Consider the following 17,309-nt stretch of genomic DNA (forward strand, 5'->3'; position numbering starts at 1 on the left):
CAGGGGGCTGCGCACGTGGAAACGGGGCGTGGAAACGAAACGGGTGTGCTGCGCGTGGACGCGGGCGCGCAGGGGGCTGCACACGTGGAAACGAAACGGGTGTGCTGCGCGTGGACGCGGGCGCGCAGGGGGCTGCGCACGTGGAAACGGGGCGTGGAAACTAAACGGGTGTGCTGCGCGTGGACGCGGGCGCGCAGGGGGCTGCGCACGTGGAAACGAAACGGGTGTGCTGTGCGTGGACGCGGGCGCACAGGGGACTGCGTGTGAATGCGGGACGTGAAAACTGGGCTAGTGTATTAAAGCAGCAAGTAGAAAGCTAGGCGAGGCGACTGCGCATTACAGAGGGGCGTGGAAAACTAGCCTCGTCTACTGCGCCGTAAGGCAGGGCATGAACACTAGACTAGGCCATTGCTCGTTAAAGCAGCGAGTAAAGAGGTAGACTAGGTGGCTGCACCTTAAAGAGGCACATATAAAACTAGGCATAGGTGAGTCTACGGCGCATTAAAGCAGTGTGTGAAAATCTAGACCGGTTTACTGTGAAAATCTAGACCGGTTTACTGCACGTTCAAGCCGTGCATAAAAATATATCCTAATCTAGTGTGCATTAAACCAGTGCATGAAAAACGAGACCAGGTGACTGCATATTAAAGCAGCAAGTAAAAAGCTAGACCAGGTTTTAAAGAGTCACATGTAAAACTAGCTTAATCTACTACGCATTAAAGCAGCACGTGAAAAACTAGCCTGCTCTACTGCACATTAAAGCGGTGTGTGAAAACTAGACCAGGTCACTGCGCATTAACGCGGCAAGGGCCCACATTGGGTACATAATCTATTAGCTGAAGTGGGTGCACATCACCAGATGCGATGCGGTTTGCAAACTGCCCTGCAGGAAGTGAAAATGGGAGTATTATTGTTTTAGGAAGAAACTTCGAATATCCTATTTCTTCTCCCGGGATTATCTACAGTAGTACGAAGAGGCACATCGCAGGCCCACCGCTGCTCCTGCAAGGCAGTCGGCTCACATATGTGGCCTTGACATTTGAGAGTCCGGCTCCCTTCATGAGTAGGGAGGGATGGATGTGCCTTTATTTTCCTCCACAAATGAAGGACCCGCTGCCAAGCGAGCGATTCCCAGCCTCACACAACGCCCCCGGGGCAGGGTGGCACCAGCCCCAGGGCTTCTGGAGCGGCCCAGAGTGGGCCTGTGCTAGTAACTTCACAGTCCGGCGCTTCCACTTTAAATAGCGCCATTTTATTATGAGCCAGCAGTGTGCCCTTGGTAGTCACCAGTCTCCTGGGCTGCATCGGTAGGAGCGATGCCGGCAGATGGAGGGCAGCGATTCCTCCCCTCTGTTGGGGAGGCCACATCTGGAGTCCTGTGTCCAGCTGTGGGCCCCCACTGCAGAAAGGATGTGGACACATTGGAGAGAGTACAGCGGAGGGCAATGAAAATGGTTGTGGGGCTGGGGGGCAGGACTGGCGAGGAGAGGCTGAGGGAAATGGGCTGATTTAGAGTGCAGAAGGGGAGACCGAGGAGGATTTAATAGCAGCCTTCATCTGCCCGCAGGGTGGTTGCAAGGAGGATGGAGCTGGGCCGTTCTCAGTGGGGGCAGATGGCAGGACGAGGAGCAATGGGCTCAAGCTGCAGCAAGGGAAGCTGAGGTTGGATATTAGGAGAAGCTTTTTCACTAGGAAGGTAGTAAGGCATGGGTTACCCAGAGAGGTGGTGGACTCTCCATCCTTGGAGGTTTTTAAGACCCAACTAGACCAGGCCCTGGCTGGGATGTTGTAGTTGGGGCTGGTCTTGCTTGGAGCAGGGGGTTGGACTAGATGTGACCTCCCGAGGTCCCTTCCAGCCCTCATTGTCTATGATCTGGTGATTCCCCAGGGGTGAATTCAGCAGCATCAGTGGTGCCAGAATCCCAGATTGCAAAGCAGAGCATAGATATGCATAAACCCAGAGCTAAGCTTGACTCTCCTTTACCTATCATTTAAGGATTAGCGCCCAAGGCCAACAGGGAGTGACACATGCTGGAAGAGGCCGCAGGCCCATCAAAACCTCCGACCGACACTGCTGGTAGGAAGGAGGTTGACCGTGTTAACAAGGCATGGACTCCTCGCCGTCCTGCTCTTTAATGTTGGCCAAGCCACTGGTGCTAGGAACCGCGTACTACCAGCGCCCAGTGGGTCCTCTCTGTTACTGCCGTGCATGCATATCCCAGTGACTGCAATACGTGCCTTTCCACAGGCGGCCGTGTGTCACCGCTGCCCGCTGGCAGGTAAGGCTGACCAAGAAACCCCAGTGAAAGGACCCCCCAGCCTGAGGCTATGAGCCCCGGCACGTGCAAAGTATACAGCCTCATCCCTCTCTCCCCTGTCCTGCACGACCAGGAGCTCAGCTGCCTCGGGGATTCAGCCGTCTGTTTTTTTCCACTATGTCTACACAAGCCGAATAGCTCGAGAGGTCCGTGAAGAACAGCACAGCATGGCACGCTGAGGCATTCATGCAACAAAACCCTTCTTGCTGCTCCTTGATCAGCAGCCCAGCAGAGCTGGAGCAGCGTCAGGTATCCTGCAGGCTGCTGCCTGTTCCCAAATGGCTGCTCGCTGTTGGATCCCAGCTTCACGGGCCCAAACAGGTGTGTTTCCCAGGGCTGCTATGCTCGGGCTGCCAGACGACTGCCTTTTGAAAGCAAACCGGTCTAAACCGAACTAGAGCAGGGGGAGTGCTGCATCGCCTTCGCGGCGTGTCCGGGCTGCGCTGGAGCATAGCGAGGCTCAACCTCGGATGTAAGCTGGCAGGCAACAGTGGACACATGTTGTACGCGGGCTCGATTTGGCAGGGCTTGCTCGTGTCCTGCGTGGTACCAGGAGGGTGGGAAGAGGGCAGCAAATGGCCACGGACACCCTTAGGACTTCCAGGGCTGACTAGGAAACAGCAGCTATATTTTTGGCTCCGCTCTTCGTCCACCCAGATGGGGAGGGCTCCCTTTTCTCCAGCATGGGGACGTGACCCTTGAGCTGCAGACACTCCCGTTCGTCGACCATTGGGCAGGGCCAGTGTCTTGCTTTGCACCTCTCCTCCTCCCCTTGGGCCCTCTCTGAGGCCAAATAAACAGTGCCCCACCCCACACACCCCACAGATAACCTTCAGCTTCATTAGGCTCACAGCCCACCCCAACAGGGCTCTCAGATCCCACCACTGCCCCCCTGGTTTGCAGAAGGTCTGCAGTGAACTAGCCTCAGTTTCCCCTTCTGCACCTCGTCGCCGTTCCCCAGGTAAACAGGGCTGCCAATATTTTCTCCCTCTCACGAAAGCGCCCAAGAGGTTCCCTCCTCTCGCCTTTCTTAACCCTGAAGCTGGGGTGACTAGAGGCCCATCCACAAACCCTGGGCACAACAGGCACAGCCCGCCGCCTGGCTGGTCCCTGGGGCTTTCCCAGGCTCTTCCCTGCCGTGTCTCTTTCCAATGGTGCCTCTTCTCTACCGTCTCCCAGGTTGCTCGTCCTCGGCCTCCTGAACTCCTCCTCCATGCTCCTGATGAGAGGCATATCCTTGCATGCTTCAGGCCCGGAGCAATGATCAGTGCAACAGGGACCTGCTCCTCTGAAGCAACCTGCCCCTCCAGCCCAGCCAGACTTGAGCTGCCCTGCTTTCCTGCTCCAGCCTCCACCAGGTGCAGGGGGCAGAGCAAATTACCATACTTCACGTATATAGCTCAATGCCGTGTATTGATCCCAGCGATACACCAGTGTATTGGTGTATAGCTCAATGCAGTGTATTGATCAGTCGACCCCATTTTTCTGATCCAAAAAGTTAGGCATTGCGTAAGTCGGGCATACAAGTCAACCTAAATTTTGGATCAGAAATATGAGGCCAACTGATACTGGCCCCTGCATGCCCTCGCTGCGGGCTAGGCACCTGGGGGTGGATATGGGCCTCGGCACCGCTCGCAGGGGACGGGGCCAGACTCAGTGCTTGGCTGGCACGGCCCCATCCGCTGCGAGCAGCATGGCATGGGCCGTGCCAGCCGAGTACAAAGCCGGGGACGATGATAATGGTGTATAAGTCAAGGTTGAATTTAAAAAGTTAAAAATCGGACTTCAAAACTCAACTTATACACCATGAAATATGGTAACCAGGTAGTCTTGGGCTTCTTAAAGGGGAAAGCCACTCTTCTTCCGCTGCAAAGTCCCCCGAGCTCTGTAGGAGCATGAAGCCCAGCCTAACCTATCCCCATTGCTCCCTGGACCTCTTCAGTAGGAACCAGGCTTCTGGGCTGCTATTGCATGTTCCTTGTGAGCCACAAGTGAGCAAACACCCACTTCAAGGAAGGGCAGTGTCCAAGGTGGGCCCAAGCCTCCAGCCCAGCCCTCTGTGCCTTGACTGGGGGTTACGTGGCCAGGTGCACATTGGCCACCTTTGGCTCTCATGGCCAAGTGAGTGTTTCCAGCTGGGTGCATCTCTCAGCATGTGAGGAGCTCTAAGCATATCAGACACCTGCCTTGAACTCGTGTCTCTGAGGTTATATCAGCAGGGGTTAAATGCAAGCTTACCTCCTTCCTGCAGTGCAGACCTCCCCCATTTGAGCTGAAGGAGCCAGCAGCTATTACTCTGTAGTGAAGCATCCAGCATAATGGGACACGACGTTTTGCCTGTGAGTCCATGTAGGCCCATCTGTGATTTAGGACCCCAGTGCTGCCAGACTGAGACACCTGCATGGCTTCACGCCCAGGAGCAATCTCACTGAGGCCCGTGGGAAGGTAAACAGCCCTCTCCATTTGGGCGGGATCAGCCACTCAGTGTTTTTCCTCTTGTGCAAAATGCTAAGCTCACTTGTTAAGTGATGATCTAATGCTGATTTCTGCGAGCCGCTGTGTTTTCTTGCATTCAAGTGCGACTTTGCTCAATTGCAGAAACAAAGCTGGAAAAGAATAAGCACACCTGAACAACTTCAGGGGTCCTCTCAATAGCTTGCTCTTTCTCGGAGAGGGAGAAAAAGGGCTGGGAAGGAGGAATTTAAAATAGAGAGAATCAGCCAGGTCAGACATGAAGGCCGTCCAAGTTCTCTGAATTCCCTGCATCACCGTCTAAAACCGTAAGAAAGACCCGTGGACACGTTCTCAACAAAAAACAGGGTCGGTGGCCATGCAACGTGAGGTGTGAGGCAGACCACAGTGGGCAGTGAATTCAAGCTGCGTGTCTAGCTAATCCTCACCGGCTTCTCTCCAAGTCCTCCTCAGCACTTCTGTTTTCATTAAGCCCATGATTATAATCCCAGTGTTTCTGAGCAGTCGTTAAGGACTCCATCCAAAATCCAGTGCCTCCGATGCAAAGATTCCCAGCGACTGCATGAAGGTTTAGCTCAGCCCTCAATAAGCAGGTCTCAGATTTCTACTCTGAGAGCTTCCCTGAGGATAGAAGTGGCAAGAAGGTGGCTCCAGCTGCTATCCCACTATCTCCCCCACCTCTCCCTCCCCAGAGCGGCCGTCTCATAGCTTTCCCATCCCATTGCCTATTTTTCCTCCTTCCCCCGATTTGATGCGACTCTGTCCTTGCTCAAGTCTTGGTTCTTCCTCTTCGAGAAACTCCTCCCTCATTCATGCACTGCTTCATATTGGGGCAAGGGAGGTTTTATCACCAGATCCTCGAGGACCACGCTGTGTATGGCTGAGTTGAGTGCCTAAAGGGACAGTCTAAGGAGAGACATGCAAAGCAATGACTTCAAACTAAAGCAAAGCAGATCTACATTAGTTCTCAGGAAGACTTTCCTTGCTGTTAGGACGTCATGGTAGGGGAATAGACTGCCCAGGGGAGTTGTGGGATCTCCTTCCCTGGAGGTTTTCAGGAGGAGGATGGATACACATTTGATAGGGATATTGTAGGAGTAGCATGCGGAGGATTGAACCAGATGGCACTGGAGGTCCCTTCCAACCCTATGATGGTATGACATGCAGGATGTGGGGGTCTGAACTGTTTCTGTGGCTGGGTATGGGGCAGTGGCATCCTTCAAGGTGGACTTGCCGTCTAGCAATGAAGAGATGTTGGAGGTGGCATCGTGCTCATCCCCTCTGTCCTGTATCATCTTGAACTAAGGCAGTGCCTCTGCATCATCAGAGTCCCCTACACTGAGGATCTCCTTCCAGAAGCAATGCATGGCTGCTCTATATGATCTGCCCTAGTATTGGAGACCTCCACGTTAGCAAGTTAGAGACCTTGCCAATGCTCCTAGGCGAACCTGGTGCAAGAGACCACCCTGCCTGCATGGAAGCACTGGAGCAGGTTACCCAGAGAAGTGGTGGAGTCTCCACCCTTGGTGGTTTTTAAGACCGGACTGGACAAAGCCTTGGCTGGGATGATGCAAAAGGGTAAGACCCTCTAGCCAGGAACCTCCAGCTTCAGTCCCAGCAGCAGCATTGGCACAGTCCAGTTAAAGTCCCCAGGCCTGGCTTCAGCCAACACCCAATGCCTCTGGAGGAGATGTAAACAGACACCCCCAAAAACATTCATTTCCATCCAGTCCTGGGTCTGACCATGCACAGCTCACCTCCTGGGGCCTCTCCGTGCAAGAAAGGGAGGAGCAGATTATCTGTCTCCAACACAGTCAAGCCAGAAAGGAGGATGGCCTTTGGGGGTGGCAAGCGGTGCTCTAATGTACATGCCACTGTCATGTGAAGGGTCTCATGCACTCTGAGGGGCCCAGCTCTAGCCACAATAGACAGCTCACTGCAAGGCCTTACACCTTGTTGCTTGCATTTCTTGCTTCGCTCTTGCTCTTCCATGCCTTCGAGGTGTGAGGAGTATCATCAGCCGCAAAACTGAAAGGCAAGCATGTGCTACCTCCGAATGCAGCCCTCCGCGATCGGCAGGTTGCGGGTCACACGCGCCAGTAACAGGGAAAGTAACCAAACCGTCAGACCTGGGTTTGGATTTGGGACCATCAACCCTACGTCATAGACGTGAGCTGAACAGCTAACCCCATGAGCTGGTGGCAGTAGTAGGCCATTATCTTCTGCCCGGCTGGTGGGTTTTGGATGGGACAGGCACAGTGCTGATGTGATACAGCAACCCTAGGCCAACAAAAAGCCTCACGTGGTCTGGAATGAGCCTTGGTGTTTCGTAGAAGACATTTCTCATGGCCTTGGGAGTTAGGGTTGGATGGATGGTTTGATGAATGACGACTTCTCAAACACCGGGATTCATGGAGAACCTGTTCTTAGGCTGCTTGACAATGTCTCTTTCAGTTTCGTGACGAGGAGTGAAAATTTCTATTCAGATTGAATCATAATTAAAGTTTCGCTCCTTCCTTACAGGTGAAAAGAGGGAATGGAGGTTGTGAGGAGCTGATTCCCTCTGGATAGGAATGAGGGCACTGTCCCCATCAGACAGATTCCTGCTTGATTTGGACTTTTCTGTAACAAATAAGTGATGTTTTTTGAGGGGTTTTTTTGTTTTTTGTGTGGAAAATCCTGAAGTGAACCTTTTCCGTTTCATTCAGAAAGTCTCAAGGACGAGAACAGTTTTCAACCGTCCCCTACTCCATCGCTAATTGACAGGATTTAAATAATTCCCCTCAAGCAGCATCCCCGCACTTCCTGCTTTCTTTGTAAGGGAAAGTCCTGTCATTAATAAGGACCCTGGGGTCCACTCTCAGCCTCTCCCCTCGGCCTGCAGAGCCGTACAGGTTTTCTTAACGTTTCTTGACAAGTGTCAGAAGACCCGTCGGTCCTTGCCAAGCCAGATCCAGCGGCTCTACTTGCACGGCGTTTCTGTCCTCCGTAATTAGAAACATCCCCCCGCCCCGCGTGGCTTCCTTGTCCAAAGAGATGGAGAACAAGTGGATTGCAGCGAGCCCACCAACCCCTAAAAGGGGGTTTCTGGGGGTTGCCCAAAGAGGCCATTCAGCAGGGCACATGCTCTTGTGGGCTAGACAGGAGGTAGGTAGCATGGTACTTTCACTGTGGCAACAGCATCCCCGCAGAGATGGAGACCAACATCCAATGCCTCTCATCACCAGATCCACAGGACAGGTGTATAATGGCAGAGGTCCTCTGATTCCCACCGAGTGATGTGACCTTATACTAGCCAAGAAGAAACCGGCCTCCTATTCAGAAAGCTACCCTGATAGGATCTGCTCTTCTTTAGCCATTGTGTCTAGGCAAAGACTCGCACTTCTGGTACAAGACCATTTTTGATGCTTTTAACTGGGCTCCTTATCGCACATTATCCACTCCAGTCCCTCCATCTTCCTCACAAGAATCTCTTCCCCCTCCCTGCAGTTTTCTCTTCATTTCACTCCGGGAATCTGCAATGATAAGATGCCGAGGTCAAGAGCAGCAGGCATTTGTGTGCATTGCTCAGCTAATAAGGTGAGGAGAGCTTTATTAATGCCAGGGAGTGAGAAAGAGAAACTGGTGGAGGGCTCGAGTGTGACTAGCCCTACCCGTAGCCATGCAGGAGGGTGGTGAAAAGGCCTTCCTCGTCCCATGCACCTGCTTGAGAACAAGTCCCGTCTCCACTTTAGGACTGCTCAAGGTGGGTAGAGGAGGTGCTGTGGCTTCAGGCCATTATGCATCGCCAATAGTGCAAAAAGGGCATCGGTGTCTGGGAGATTTCTCTGCAGGACAGTGTCTCCCAGGGCTCTCCAGAAAGCTTGCACACCACTCTTATTAACTCTGGAGATCCAGCCCTGCCTTCCCTGTGCCTCTAAACCCCTCTTGGCCTCAGGGGGACTTCTGGTCAGAGGGTGAACATTTAATTAATGCCAGCTCTCTGCAAAAATTGTGTTCTTAGTGTTTGTATGAAGCCCTAAAACCATTTGTTTTAATTGCTAAAGAAAAGGCACAGCACTTTTTTTTTTTTTTCCCCCCCCGAAGCAAACCTTGCTGTGGGAAAGCTTCTCTCGGAGCAGGTTTTTCCTGAAAAGGGCATTTTTAACCAATCACTTCATAGTTTTTCAGTCATCGCCTTCACAAGAAGAAATCATACAGTGAGATGCTGAAATGCTTATCGGAGATTGGCTTGGGGAGCAAAGCAACAATTTTCTTGTAGCAGAATATTGAGGGAAAAAAAAGAACAAAAGAAAGAGCATCCCATCTAAAAGAACGCCAAAATAATTACAATATTGTGCTACGGGAAGTAGTAAAGTTATTTTTGGAAAGCTGTCTTTCAGTGCAATAAACAAAAAAAGGTTTTATATTCATCTCATACATCCTTGCACAATAGAAAGACACCCTATAGAGACAATTACTGTAGTGGCTGATGCCATGTAACCTCTTTCAAACCAAATTGTCGCTCTACTTCTGTAGCCCCAGAAATAAGGAGCCGTCAGGGAACTTCATCTCTGTGCACTGATTTGCATTTCTCAATATCAAGAGACTTGTACAGTTTTCTGTAGTGCCGCATGAATGTTACAGCTCACTCTGATGTAGGAAGGAGAGATGGAAATAAAGAAGATTTCAAAATGAATTAATCTAATTGTGATAACGGCAAAAGCTTCGGAAATCCAGTGCTTCCTACCCACCAACCGTCATTTGTTCCTGAGCAAGAAATATATCAGCCCTTCTCCTAATGGCATTTTCATCTCGTCCACGAAAGATATGAAAGGAAACTCATGTCTTTCCCTTTCTTCTGAGTAAGTCCACAATTAAATACGATTAACCTCTTCTACCAGCACCTCCATTAAATAATATTCTGCGGCATCAATACGCTGAGCATCCACTCTTTTTCTCTCCGCTGCGGATCGAGATTTCGCCTCCAACAAAGCATATCCAGCCCAATGGAATGTAATTTGTCGCCATTAGGCTGGGGTATTTCAGACGGATGTCTTCTTGCTCGTGCCTTTTTTAGCATTAATGATGCATGGACAGGCTGTATATGATCAGCAACAATTCAATGCAAAGATTACAGGTAGGGTGTCCCAAATTGCAATGGGAAGGAAAGCACAATGTATGTGACTGGTTAAAGCTAGGTACATCGACAGTCTCTGCTGCCCTGAAGTCATGATAGCAACCGTTGCAATGTAGCCTAACAGGTCGCACAGTTTTAGGCCGGGTGGGAAGTCAGAGGCGATGCAAAATATATCTCGGTCTGGAAAAATGTTTTTCAAAGCTGTTCTCTAGAGAGATGCCCTGGTACATGGAGATGTCCCTGGCAGGAACTTCCAGTTTCCCCCAACAAGGAAGACTTCAGGTGGATGTGGGATAATTCAGTCCCTGAACCCACTGAGTCAAGCAATGGAGCAGACCAAGCCTGACACATTGCAAGCTTGAGAAACTAGATAGACACTGTATGTGTGGAGTGGCAAGAGGAGACAGAGAGTAGCTGTGGGGCTGCACCGCCACAGACCAGCCTAAGCCAGCCCTGATCTGGAAGGGGAGGATGTGATTTCAACCTCACATGGTATATATAGCAGCTAGATATCCTGCCAGGCCCCCCTTGAATTATTCTGTGTCTTGTTTTGATCCAGTTGCCTTCCCAAGGTGGCACCTGTGTTGCCTGCTCTTGGTGCTTTTTGAAGCTCCGGTTCCTGGAATCGCAGCAATGATGGAAGATCTTCTGGTTTCAGTTAAAACAAAACTGTGCACACACACACAGATGCATGCGCACGTGCAACATCATCGCATAGCCCTCATGGCTCTGGGGGAAAAAGCTGGACTGTACTCGAAATGTTCCTTCACTCCCATGGTTTTCAGTCCTCAGTACATTTGCAAAAATGCTGCAAAATGCCAACGTGCCTTGTCCCTGCTGCAAAAATGCTGACGTAAACTTACTAGCCAGACCCTGATAATCCTATGCTGCCAGTGCACTGGGACATATCCCACCCACCAATAGCTCAGCTCCCCGCAGGACACCCAATATGGTCCATGCTTTCAAAATCCGTTGCCTTTTCCTTACTTGCTCATTGGCGCAAAGAATGGCCAGCGCAAGCTCAATCAATCAAAATGTCATCTCTGACCCTGCAGTCAGTCAACCAGGATTTAACTGTCCATGCCATTATTGGGCACTTCTCAACCAGTTTTGAACTGGACAGGGCCACTGTGCCACAAAACTATACCAATGGGGCCTTTGCAATGGCAACAAATGCCCTTGTGGACATGAGTCAACAATGTTGGACATGGTTTGAACGTGTCCATAAGGGCATTTGTTGCCATTGTGAAGGCCTATGGACAAGTTCAAACCCATATTGTTGACTTGTGTCCATCTACTGTACAACCTGGTGGCCTTCAGGCTCTTCACACTGGTGCTGACATCACCTTGAGATGGCTCAGACAATAGACCAAAACCGCATACGCTACATAAATAAATAAACTGAATTTTTCCTTCCTCTACCAGAAGGGGAAGAAGCCTAAATGCTCTTTTCTTCTTCCAAGCTCTCCCAAATGGGAGCATGAGGCCTGGTTTTCAGATATCTCTTCCCTCAGATATTTGCTTCTTGATCCTAGCATCTCATTCTGCACCTGCTGATATGACATAGCTTCTTCTGAGAATTTAAACAGGTTCATTTGACAATGTTGAGGTCCAAACCTGTAAGGGATGGGATTGTTAGATAAATAACTAAGCATGAGAGACTCTGTAGGCACACCTATTTTCTCCATAGGTGCCGCTTGGTTAGCCACCCAATTTAGGACTAGATTGTGTACCCCACAACCAGAATAAATTCAAGATGACTCCATTGACATCCATTTATTAAAATGGATGAAGTCATTTGATAAGAAGGAAGTGCAATCAAATGCTAAATAAACGGTATTGTGTATTAGGCTTCCTCTCCCTAAGTAGAGGACTATTTTTGGCCAATTCTGAGTTTTGTTATCTCTTTGATTCTATGACCCAGTATAATCTACATCTTAATTAATTACCCGGTATATCATACAGCTCTGGAATCAGGAGGAACATGGCGCGGAAGACACTAATTCAACAATAGGAGCAGTCACAAAAGATGCGGCCTTGCAATGCTTCATCCATTCAACAAGCACACTGCTGTCTGAGGGAGTCTTTTGTAAGCAATGAACAGAGTATGGGACAGGCAGCAAATTCTAGTTTGGTTGTGGATCTTTTGTTGCTCTAGAGCAAATTTGTCTTGGGTGATTTAGATAGGTATGATCTTGCCTCCAGCAGGAGATTGGAGCAGATGACTCCCTGAGGTCCCTTCCAGCCCTGCTTTCCTACGATCCTATAACTCTCGGATGGTGCCCTAAATGTAGTTACCAGCTACTTAGGGTGCAAGCTGAGAGTCAAATCTCAGAGGAGTGGCAGGGCAGGTCTATACCCAGGGCAGCCGGTGGTGCAAAGGGAAGCACCTGCTCCTGTCATGCCAATAGTGGCAGATCTACGGCCTGATCCTCAAACTGAGAATCTGCTTGCAGTTGCTTAAATCGAGAAAAGCCTTGTACACTCCTGCTCATCTCACTGGCATGTACCCTTCCTCTCTTTAGACACTAGCCAGACAGCCTGGTCAGAGAAAGCTTTCGGGAAGGCCTTGGAAAGTCAATCCAAGGAGGCTGGCATCTGTAGATGAACCTCATGCCAGCCAAGGCCATGGCATCCGCTGAGAAAGACTGTTCTCTATTCCTGGAGAGGCTTAATCCCTTTTCAAGTATTAATGCCAGGGTTTCTTTAAACTGTGTTACAAATAAAACCGATCTGATGTTAAAGCATAAATAAATAACTCAGTAAGTCTGAAAGGTCAATAAGCATTATTAAAAAATGCTACGCTGTGATTTGGGATATGAAAAAGAATTGTGTTTACAAGTGTTTTGTGTATCTGCTATTTTTAAATCCCCAGCCCTCGAACATGCAAACTACACAGGGCCACTAACATTTCAAAGGCCTTTATTATTACACAGAAGCATAACAAGCAGGGATTAACCCTCCGGGACAGCATGTGTGGACAGGAGGAGGAGAAGGTGCCAATGAGTGCCAGGGAAGGGGGGCAAAGGTCTTACCTACTCCAGGGACTCAAAAACAGCCCCCGGCTGCTGCTGCCACAGCATGGTCTCCACGTCTCTGTTATTGCTCCTGTAGTAGCAACACAATGTCCTGCTTCTGCAGGGGGTGGAGGTGCCGCAATGGTGCTCCTCCTAAGCTGGCACCTCTTCTGTACACCAAGATATGCTCCTGTTATTACACGTGCTTTATAAATTAGCAAGTATACACAAACATTGCAATCATCTCACATCACCCAATTAGTTAGCCCTGAAGAGTAGCCATCAACAGAGTATACGGGGGCTCAGGGTTGGCATGAGATCCCATCAAACTGGAATCCCACAAGACTTTTGATGCAAAGATCTTTGTAATGAGAGCACTGCATCTTCCCACCATAGGTAGGAGCTCAGAGACATAAAAAAAGGACAGAAAAATAAATCTTCCTCTCCTATCCTTATGCAGAACCATTATTTTAAGTGATGACAAGTATGAAACGGCACTTTAGTGGAAGGAAAGAAAATGCATTAATAAACAAGTCATCATTTTGGGTCAATAGACTCATAATTATGGTCAGATGAAAGTTTCACAGCTTCTGGGAAACAAAAGCCTTGGTAGCAAAATTCATCTCTGCCCTGGGCAGCGGGGTTAATTCAATCATAAAATACAAAGTGTTTTACACTCAAAGAAAAACTATTCTTCTCTCCCAACAGCATGGTCTGATACAAGATGGGGTATGAGGGTAAAAGCCAGTGTTACCATCTGGTTTGTTATCTTGCAGAGGTACTATCTATCAGAGAAATCTAGACAACCTCCAATAGATAAATGTGCCAGACACCTGCGTGTCTCATGCATGCAAAACACTGCTACTGTTTATTTAATGCCCCCATGAATGAAGGTGCTGGATCAGTCTGACTTTGGGTGTAAAATCCTGGAACAACCAGCACAAATTCAGGCGATGTCTAGTCAGCCTTTTATCTTTCCAAAGCAAGTAGCTTCCCCCAGTGCCCTGTGTTTTCATCTCTCAGAAGTACTTTAAAAATGAGCACCATCTGTTCTGGACAACGCATGAAAATCCATCGGTACCTGTCAGACAAGAAGGATTGTCCTTAATCAAAATTTCTCCTACCCTTATTATTGTGCAGTGTGCTGTCCTAGTTGATGAGAACAGGGTAGAAACCCTTTAAATAGTTTGTGAGCCCTCTAGTGGTGCTCGCGTCGCTTTAGAAATCACCGGGAATGAAGTTAGAGCAGCAACATATTGCTTTATGCATGTTTAATTTATACGGCTATATGGGGCACAATAGCACCCGTGTGAATTCTTCATGTTTTAGTTGTGCAAAGAGTAAAACTCTAAACAGATGCGATCAGGTTGCTGGTTCACACGTCTGCATTTTGGAGTGACGGGGTGTACTCCTACTGCAGTTAGAGCTAAGCGTGTCTCCTCGAAGACCACATAGGTGATTCTCTGGAAGCCAGACTTTGGAGATCTCACAGGAATAGGTTGTGGTCTACTTACATGATGAGGATATTTGTAGAGAGATGACATCCTGAAACACTCCCTGCCTTGAAAGCCTCTCTAGTAGGGTGCTGTGACATCCTTTTAAGGGCGCCCCAGAGTATAAGCACTATTAGGTGTGCAGCCACCTATACACCGTCCCTAATATAAACCCAGAGATTTCAAATCAGAATCCAGAGAGTCGAACACATTTTCTCGTGGTCTGTCTGGGTTCTTTGCAACAGAAAAACGGCTGTATTATTTTGTCATAGTCATAAAGGGAGCGAAAGTGAAGAGCCAGCATTTTCCGGGGGGTGCCTAGACTGACGAGGGGTGCCTCAAATCGAAAAGGGTCGGGAATCATGGCTCTAGAGGAGTGTCAGGCTCAGATGAAAGCAGATTTCAACATTTACAACCCAGGCAAGTACAGAGGACAACCTGAGCCCTCGGTGATCGGGTGCTGGGTGCTGTTGAACCCCAAGGAGCAAGGGTGGATTTGGTTCTTCCTGGGGATTTGTGGATCTGGCGGGATCTCCCTGCTCGGGTTGGTCCCCCTGCCTCCAGCAACCCTGGCCCATGAGACATTTTGTTTCGGAGAGGTCTTGTCAAGCCAACAAGGGCAGCCAGATCCATGGCGATGCGGCAGAAGTTTCTCAGGATCTCTCTCCTAGGAAGCAAGGGTTTGTTGCACGAAAAACACTTTCCAGCCACGTTTTCGTGAGGGAAAGAGCCGCTTTTCCATATAGATCCACTTTTTCATAAGGACCCATGGGGACTCTGTTCCCCACATGGGGGGATAGGGTCACGTATTGCCAGAAGTAAAGTGGAGAAGGAAGCCCGCTCGGCTTTTAGCCGCACAGCTGGGGCGCTTCTCCAGGGAGGCAGAGACCCAGGCCCTGGTCCTCTCTCACCATCAGGGGATGTGAACCTGCACCTCGTGCTTACAGTCAAGATGTGCACCTTCAAAGACATTTGAACACGCAGGTTCAAAGACATTTGAACCTGATTCTTGTGCTAACCAGAAAGACATCCTGCTCTTAATGAGCAGACCGCACCCAGAGCATCTTCAGCCCTCCTCCTGCCCCCCCTGCACCTGGGGGACAGGACTGGTGAGGAGAGGCTGAGGGAAATGGGCTTATTTAGTCTGCAGAAAGGAAGACCGAGGGGGATTGAATAGCAGCCTTCACCTCCCTGCAGGGGGGCTGCAAAGAGGACGGAGCTGGGCTGTCCTCAGTGGCAGCAGATGACAGGACAAGGAGCAATGGGCTCAGGCTGCAGCAAGGGAAGTTGAGGTTGGATATTAGGAAAAACTTTTATGAGGAGGGTGGTGAAGCACTGGAATGGGTTACCCAGAGAGGTGGTGGACTCTCCATCCTTGGAGGTTTTGAAGACCCGGCTAGATAAAACCTTGGCTGGGATGACGTAGTTGGGGCTGGTCCTGCTTGAAACACGGGTTGGACTAGATGTGACCCCCTGAGCATCCTTCCAGTCCCCGTTGTCTGTGATTCTGTCGTGGATTTTCTATAACCAGAAGTTTGGGATTTGCATTATTATGTGATTCGACACCAACCCCGGCATCCTACTCGCACGCTCCAGAGGGAAGCGCAAAGTCAATAAGAATCCAAACTTCAGTGCCCCAAACTGCAGCTACCTACGCCCCACAGAGATGTGTTAAGGGGAAATAGGGTTCAGCCTCCAGTGCACAAATGCCTTGTGAACAGAAAGGTTCAACTCCAGCTACTCCATGTGATCCTTCCCTTATTGGGCAGGAGAGGAAAATGGTCCAGTTCCCTTCTACCTCTTGGCCAGGTTAAAAAGTCACCCCCCGTCCCCCTCCTCATCTATTTGTATTTCCACACTGGCTGAATTCAGTTTAATCACATATGTTCAGACACAGCCCACTGCCCTGCTGCCGCTGTCCTACTTCCTATTCGGTGCCCATGTTCTTGCATTAAAAATATCTTTATGGACACATTTGGCGCCAGAATGAATCTCTGTTGCGTCAGGTAATCAAAAGAGTATCTGGTACTGCCGGTTTAATAGGTCTACGCTGACTACGGCATGTGAGCCACGATTTCTTGGAGTGGAAGGGAAGGGTGGCATGAAAGAAACAGATCACATTTAATTAAACAGCGACAAATAGGTTTGCTCCACAAAGATGCACCAGCATATTGGCTAATACATGGCCACAAGCCTTAACACGCAGGCAAGAGAAGGCTTCTCTTCTGTCAATAATAAAAATTAAAAAAAAATTCAGCTTTGGTTTTTGCTTTGCTATTTTGCAAACAAACCAGCGGACAGCTGTAACTCAAATACGGCTGACATTCAAAACCTAATGAGTATCTTCTGCATGATCAGCAGGAAAAAAAGTGAATCCCTTGTTAAGTTATCCAGAAATATTAATGTACAATGCTCTCGCTGGTAAAGTTGCCCCTGTTGCACTATGGAAATAAGCCCTGGGAATTATTTAAAGTAACACAATCAGACCGAGTTTATTTCCCCAAATAAAATGAAATCCCTTTGGAACATCTCTATTCTTCTTCATAATGCAGGGAGAAACAATTAAGTTTCAGTAGCTCCGTGCTACCGCTGCTACATATTAAACGCAGGATCTGTTTTATTAGAGAGAAAGATCTGTGCTCGCTGTCTGCAAAAGCTGCTTGGATGTGTTTGAGTGCACTCTGCTGGCCAAGGGGGTTGAGTGATAAAACACCGGCTGGGTTCGGCTATCACTTTCCTTTCCTGCATCAACATTTCAAAAAACAAATTACTTGCTGGCTGTGATTTCTTGCGTTGGTCCCATCCATCCCTTTTCACTGCTTGAAAGAGAAACAGATCCCACCCTGCCTCCAAATTGCATTTGTGGCTGAATTACTTTTTTTTTTTTTTT

Source organism: Crocodylus porosus, unplaced genomic scaffold (assembly GCF_001723895.1).
Source record: "Crocodylus porosus isolate Cpor-Errol unplaced genomic scaffold, CroPor_comp1, whole genome shotgun sequence".
Lineage (NCBI taxonomy): Eukaryota > Metazoa > Chordata > Crocodylia > Crocodylidae > Crocodylus > Crocodylus porosus.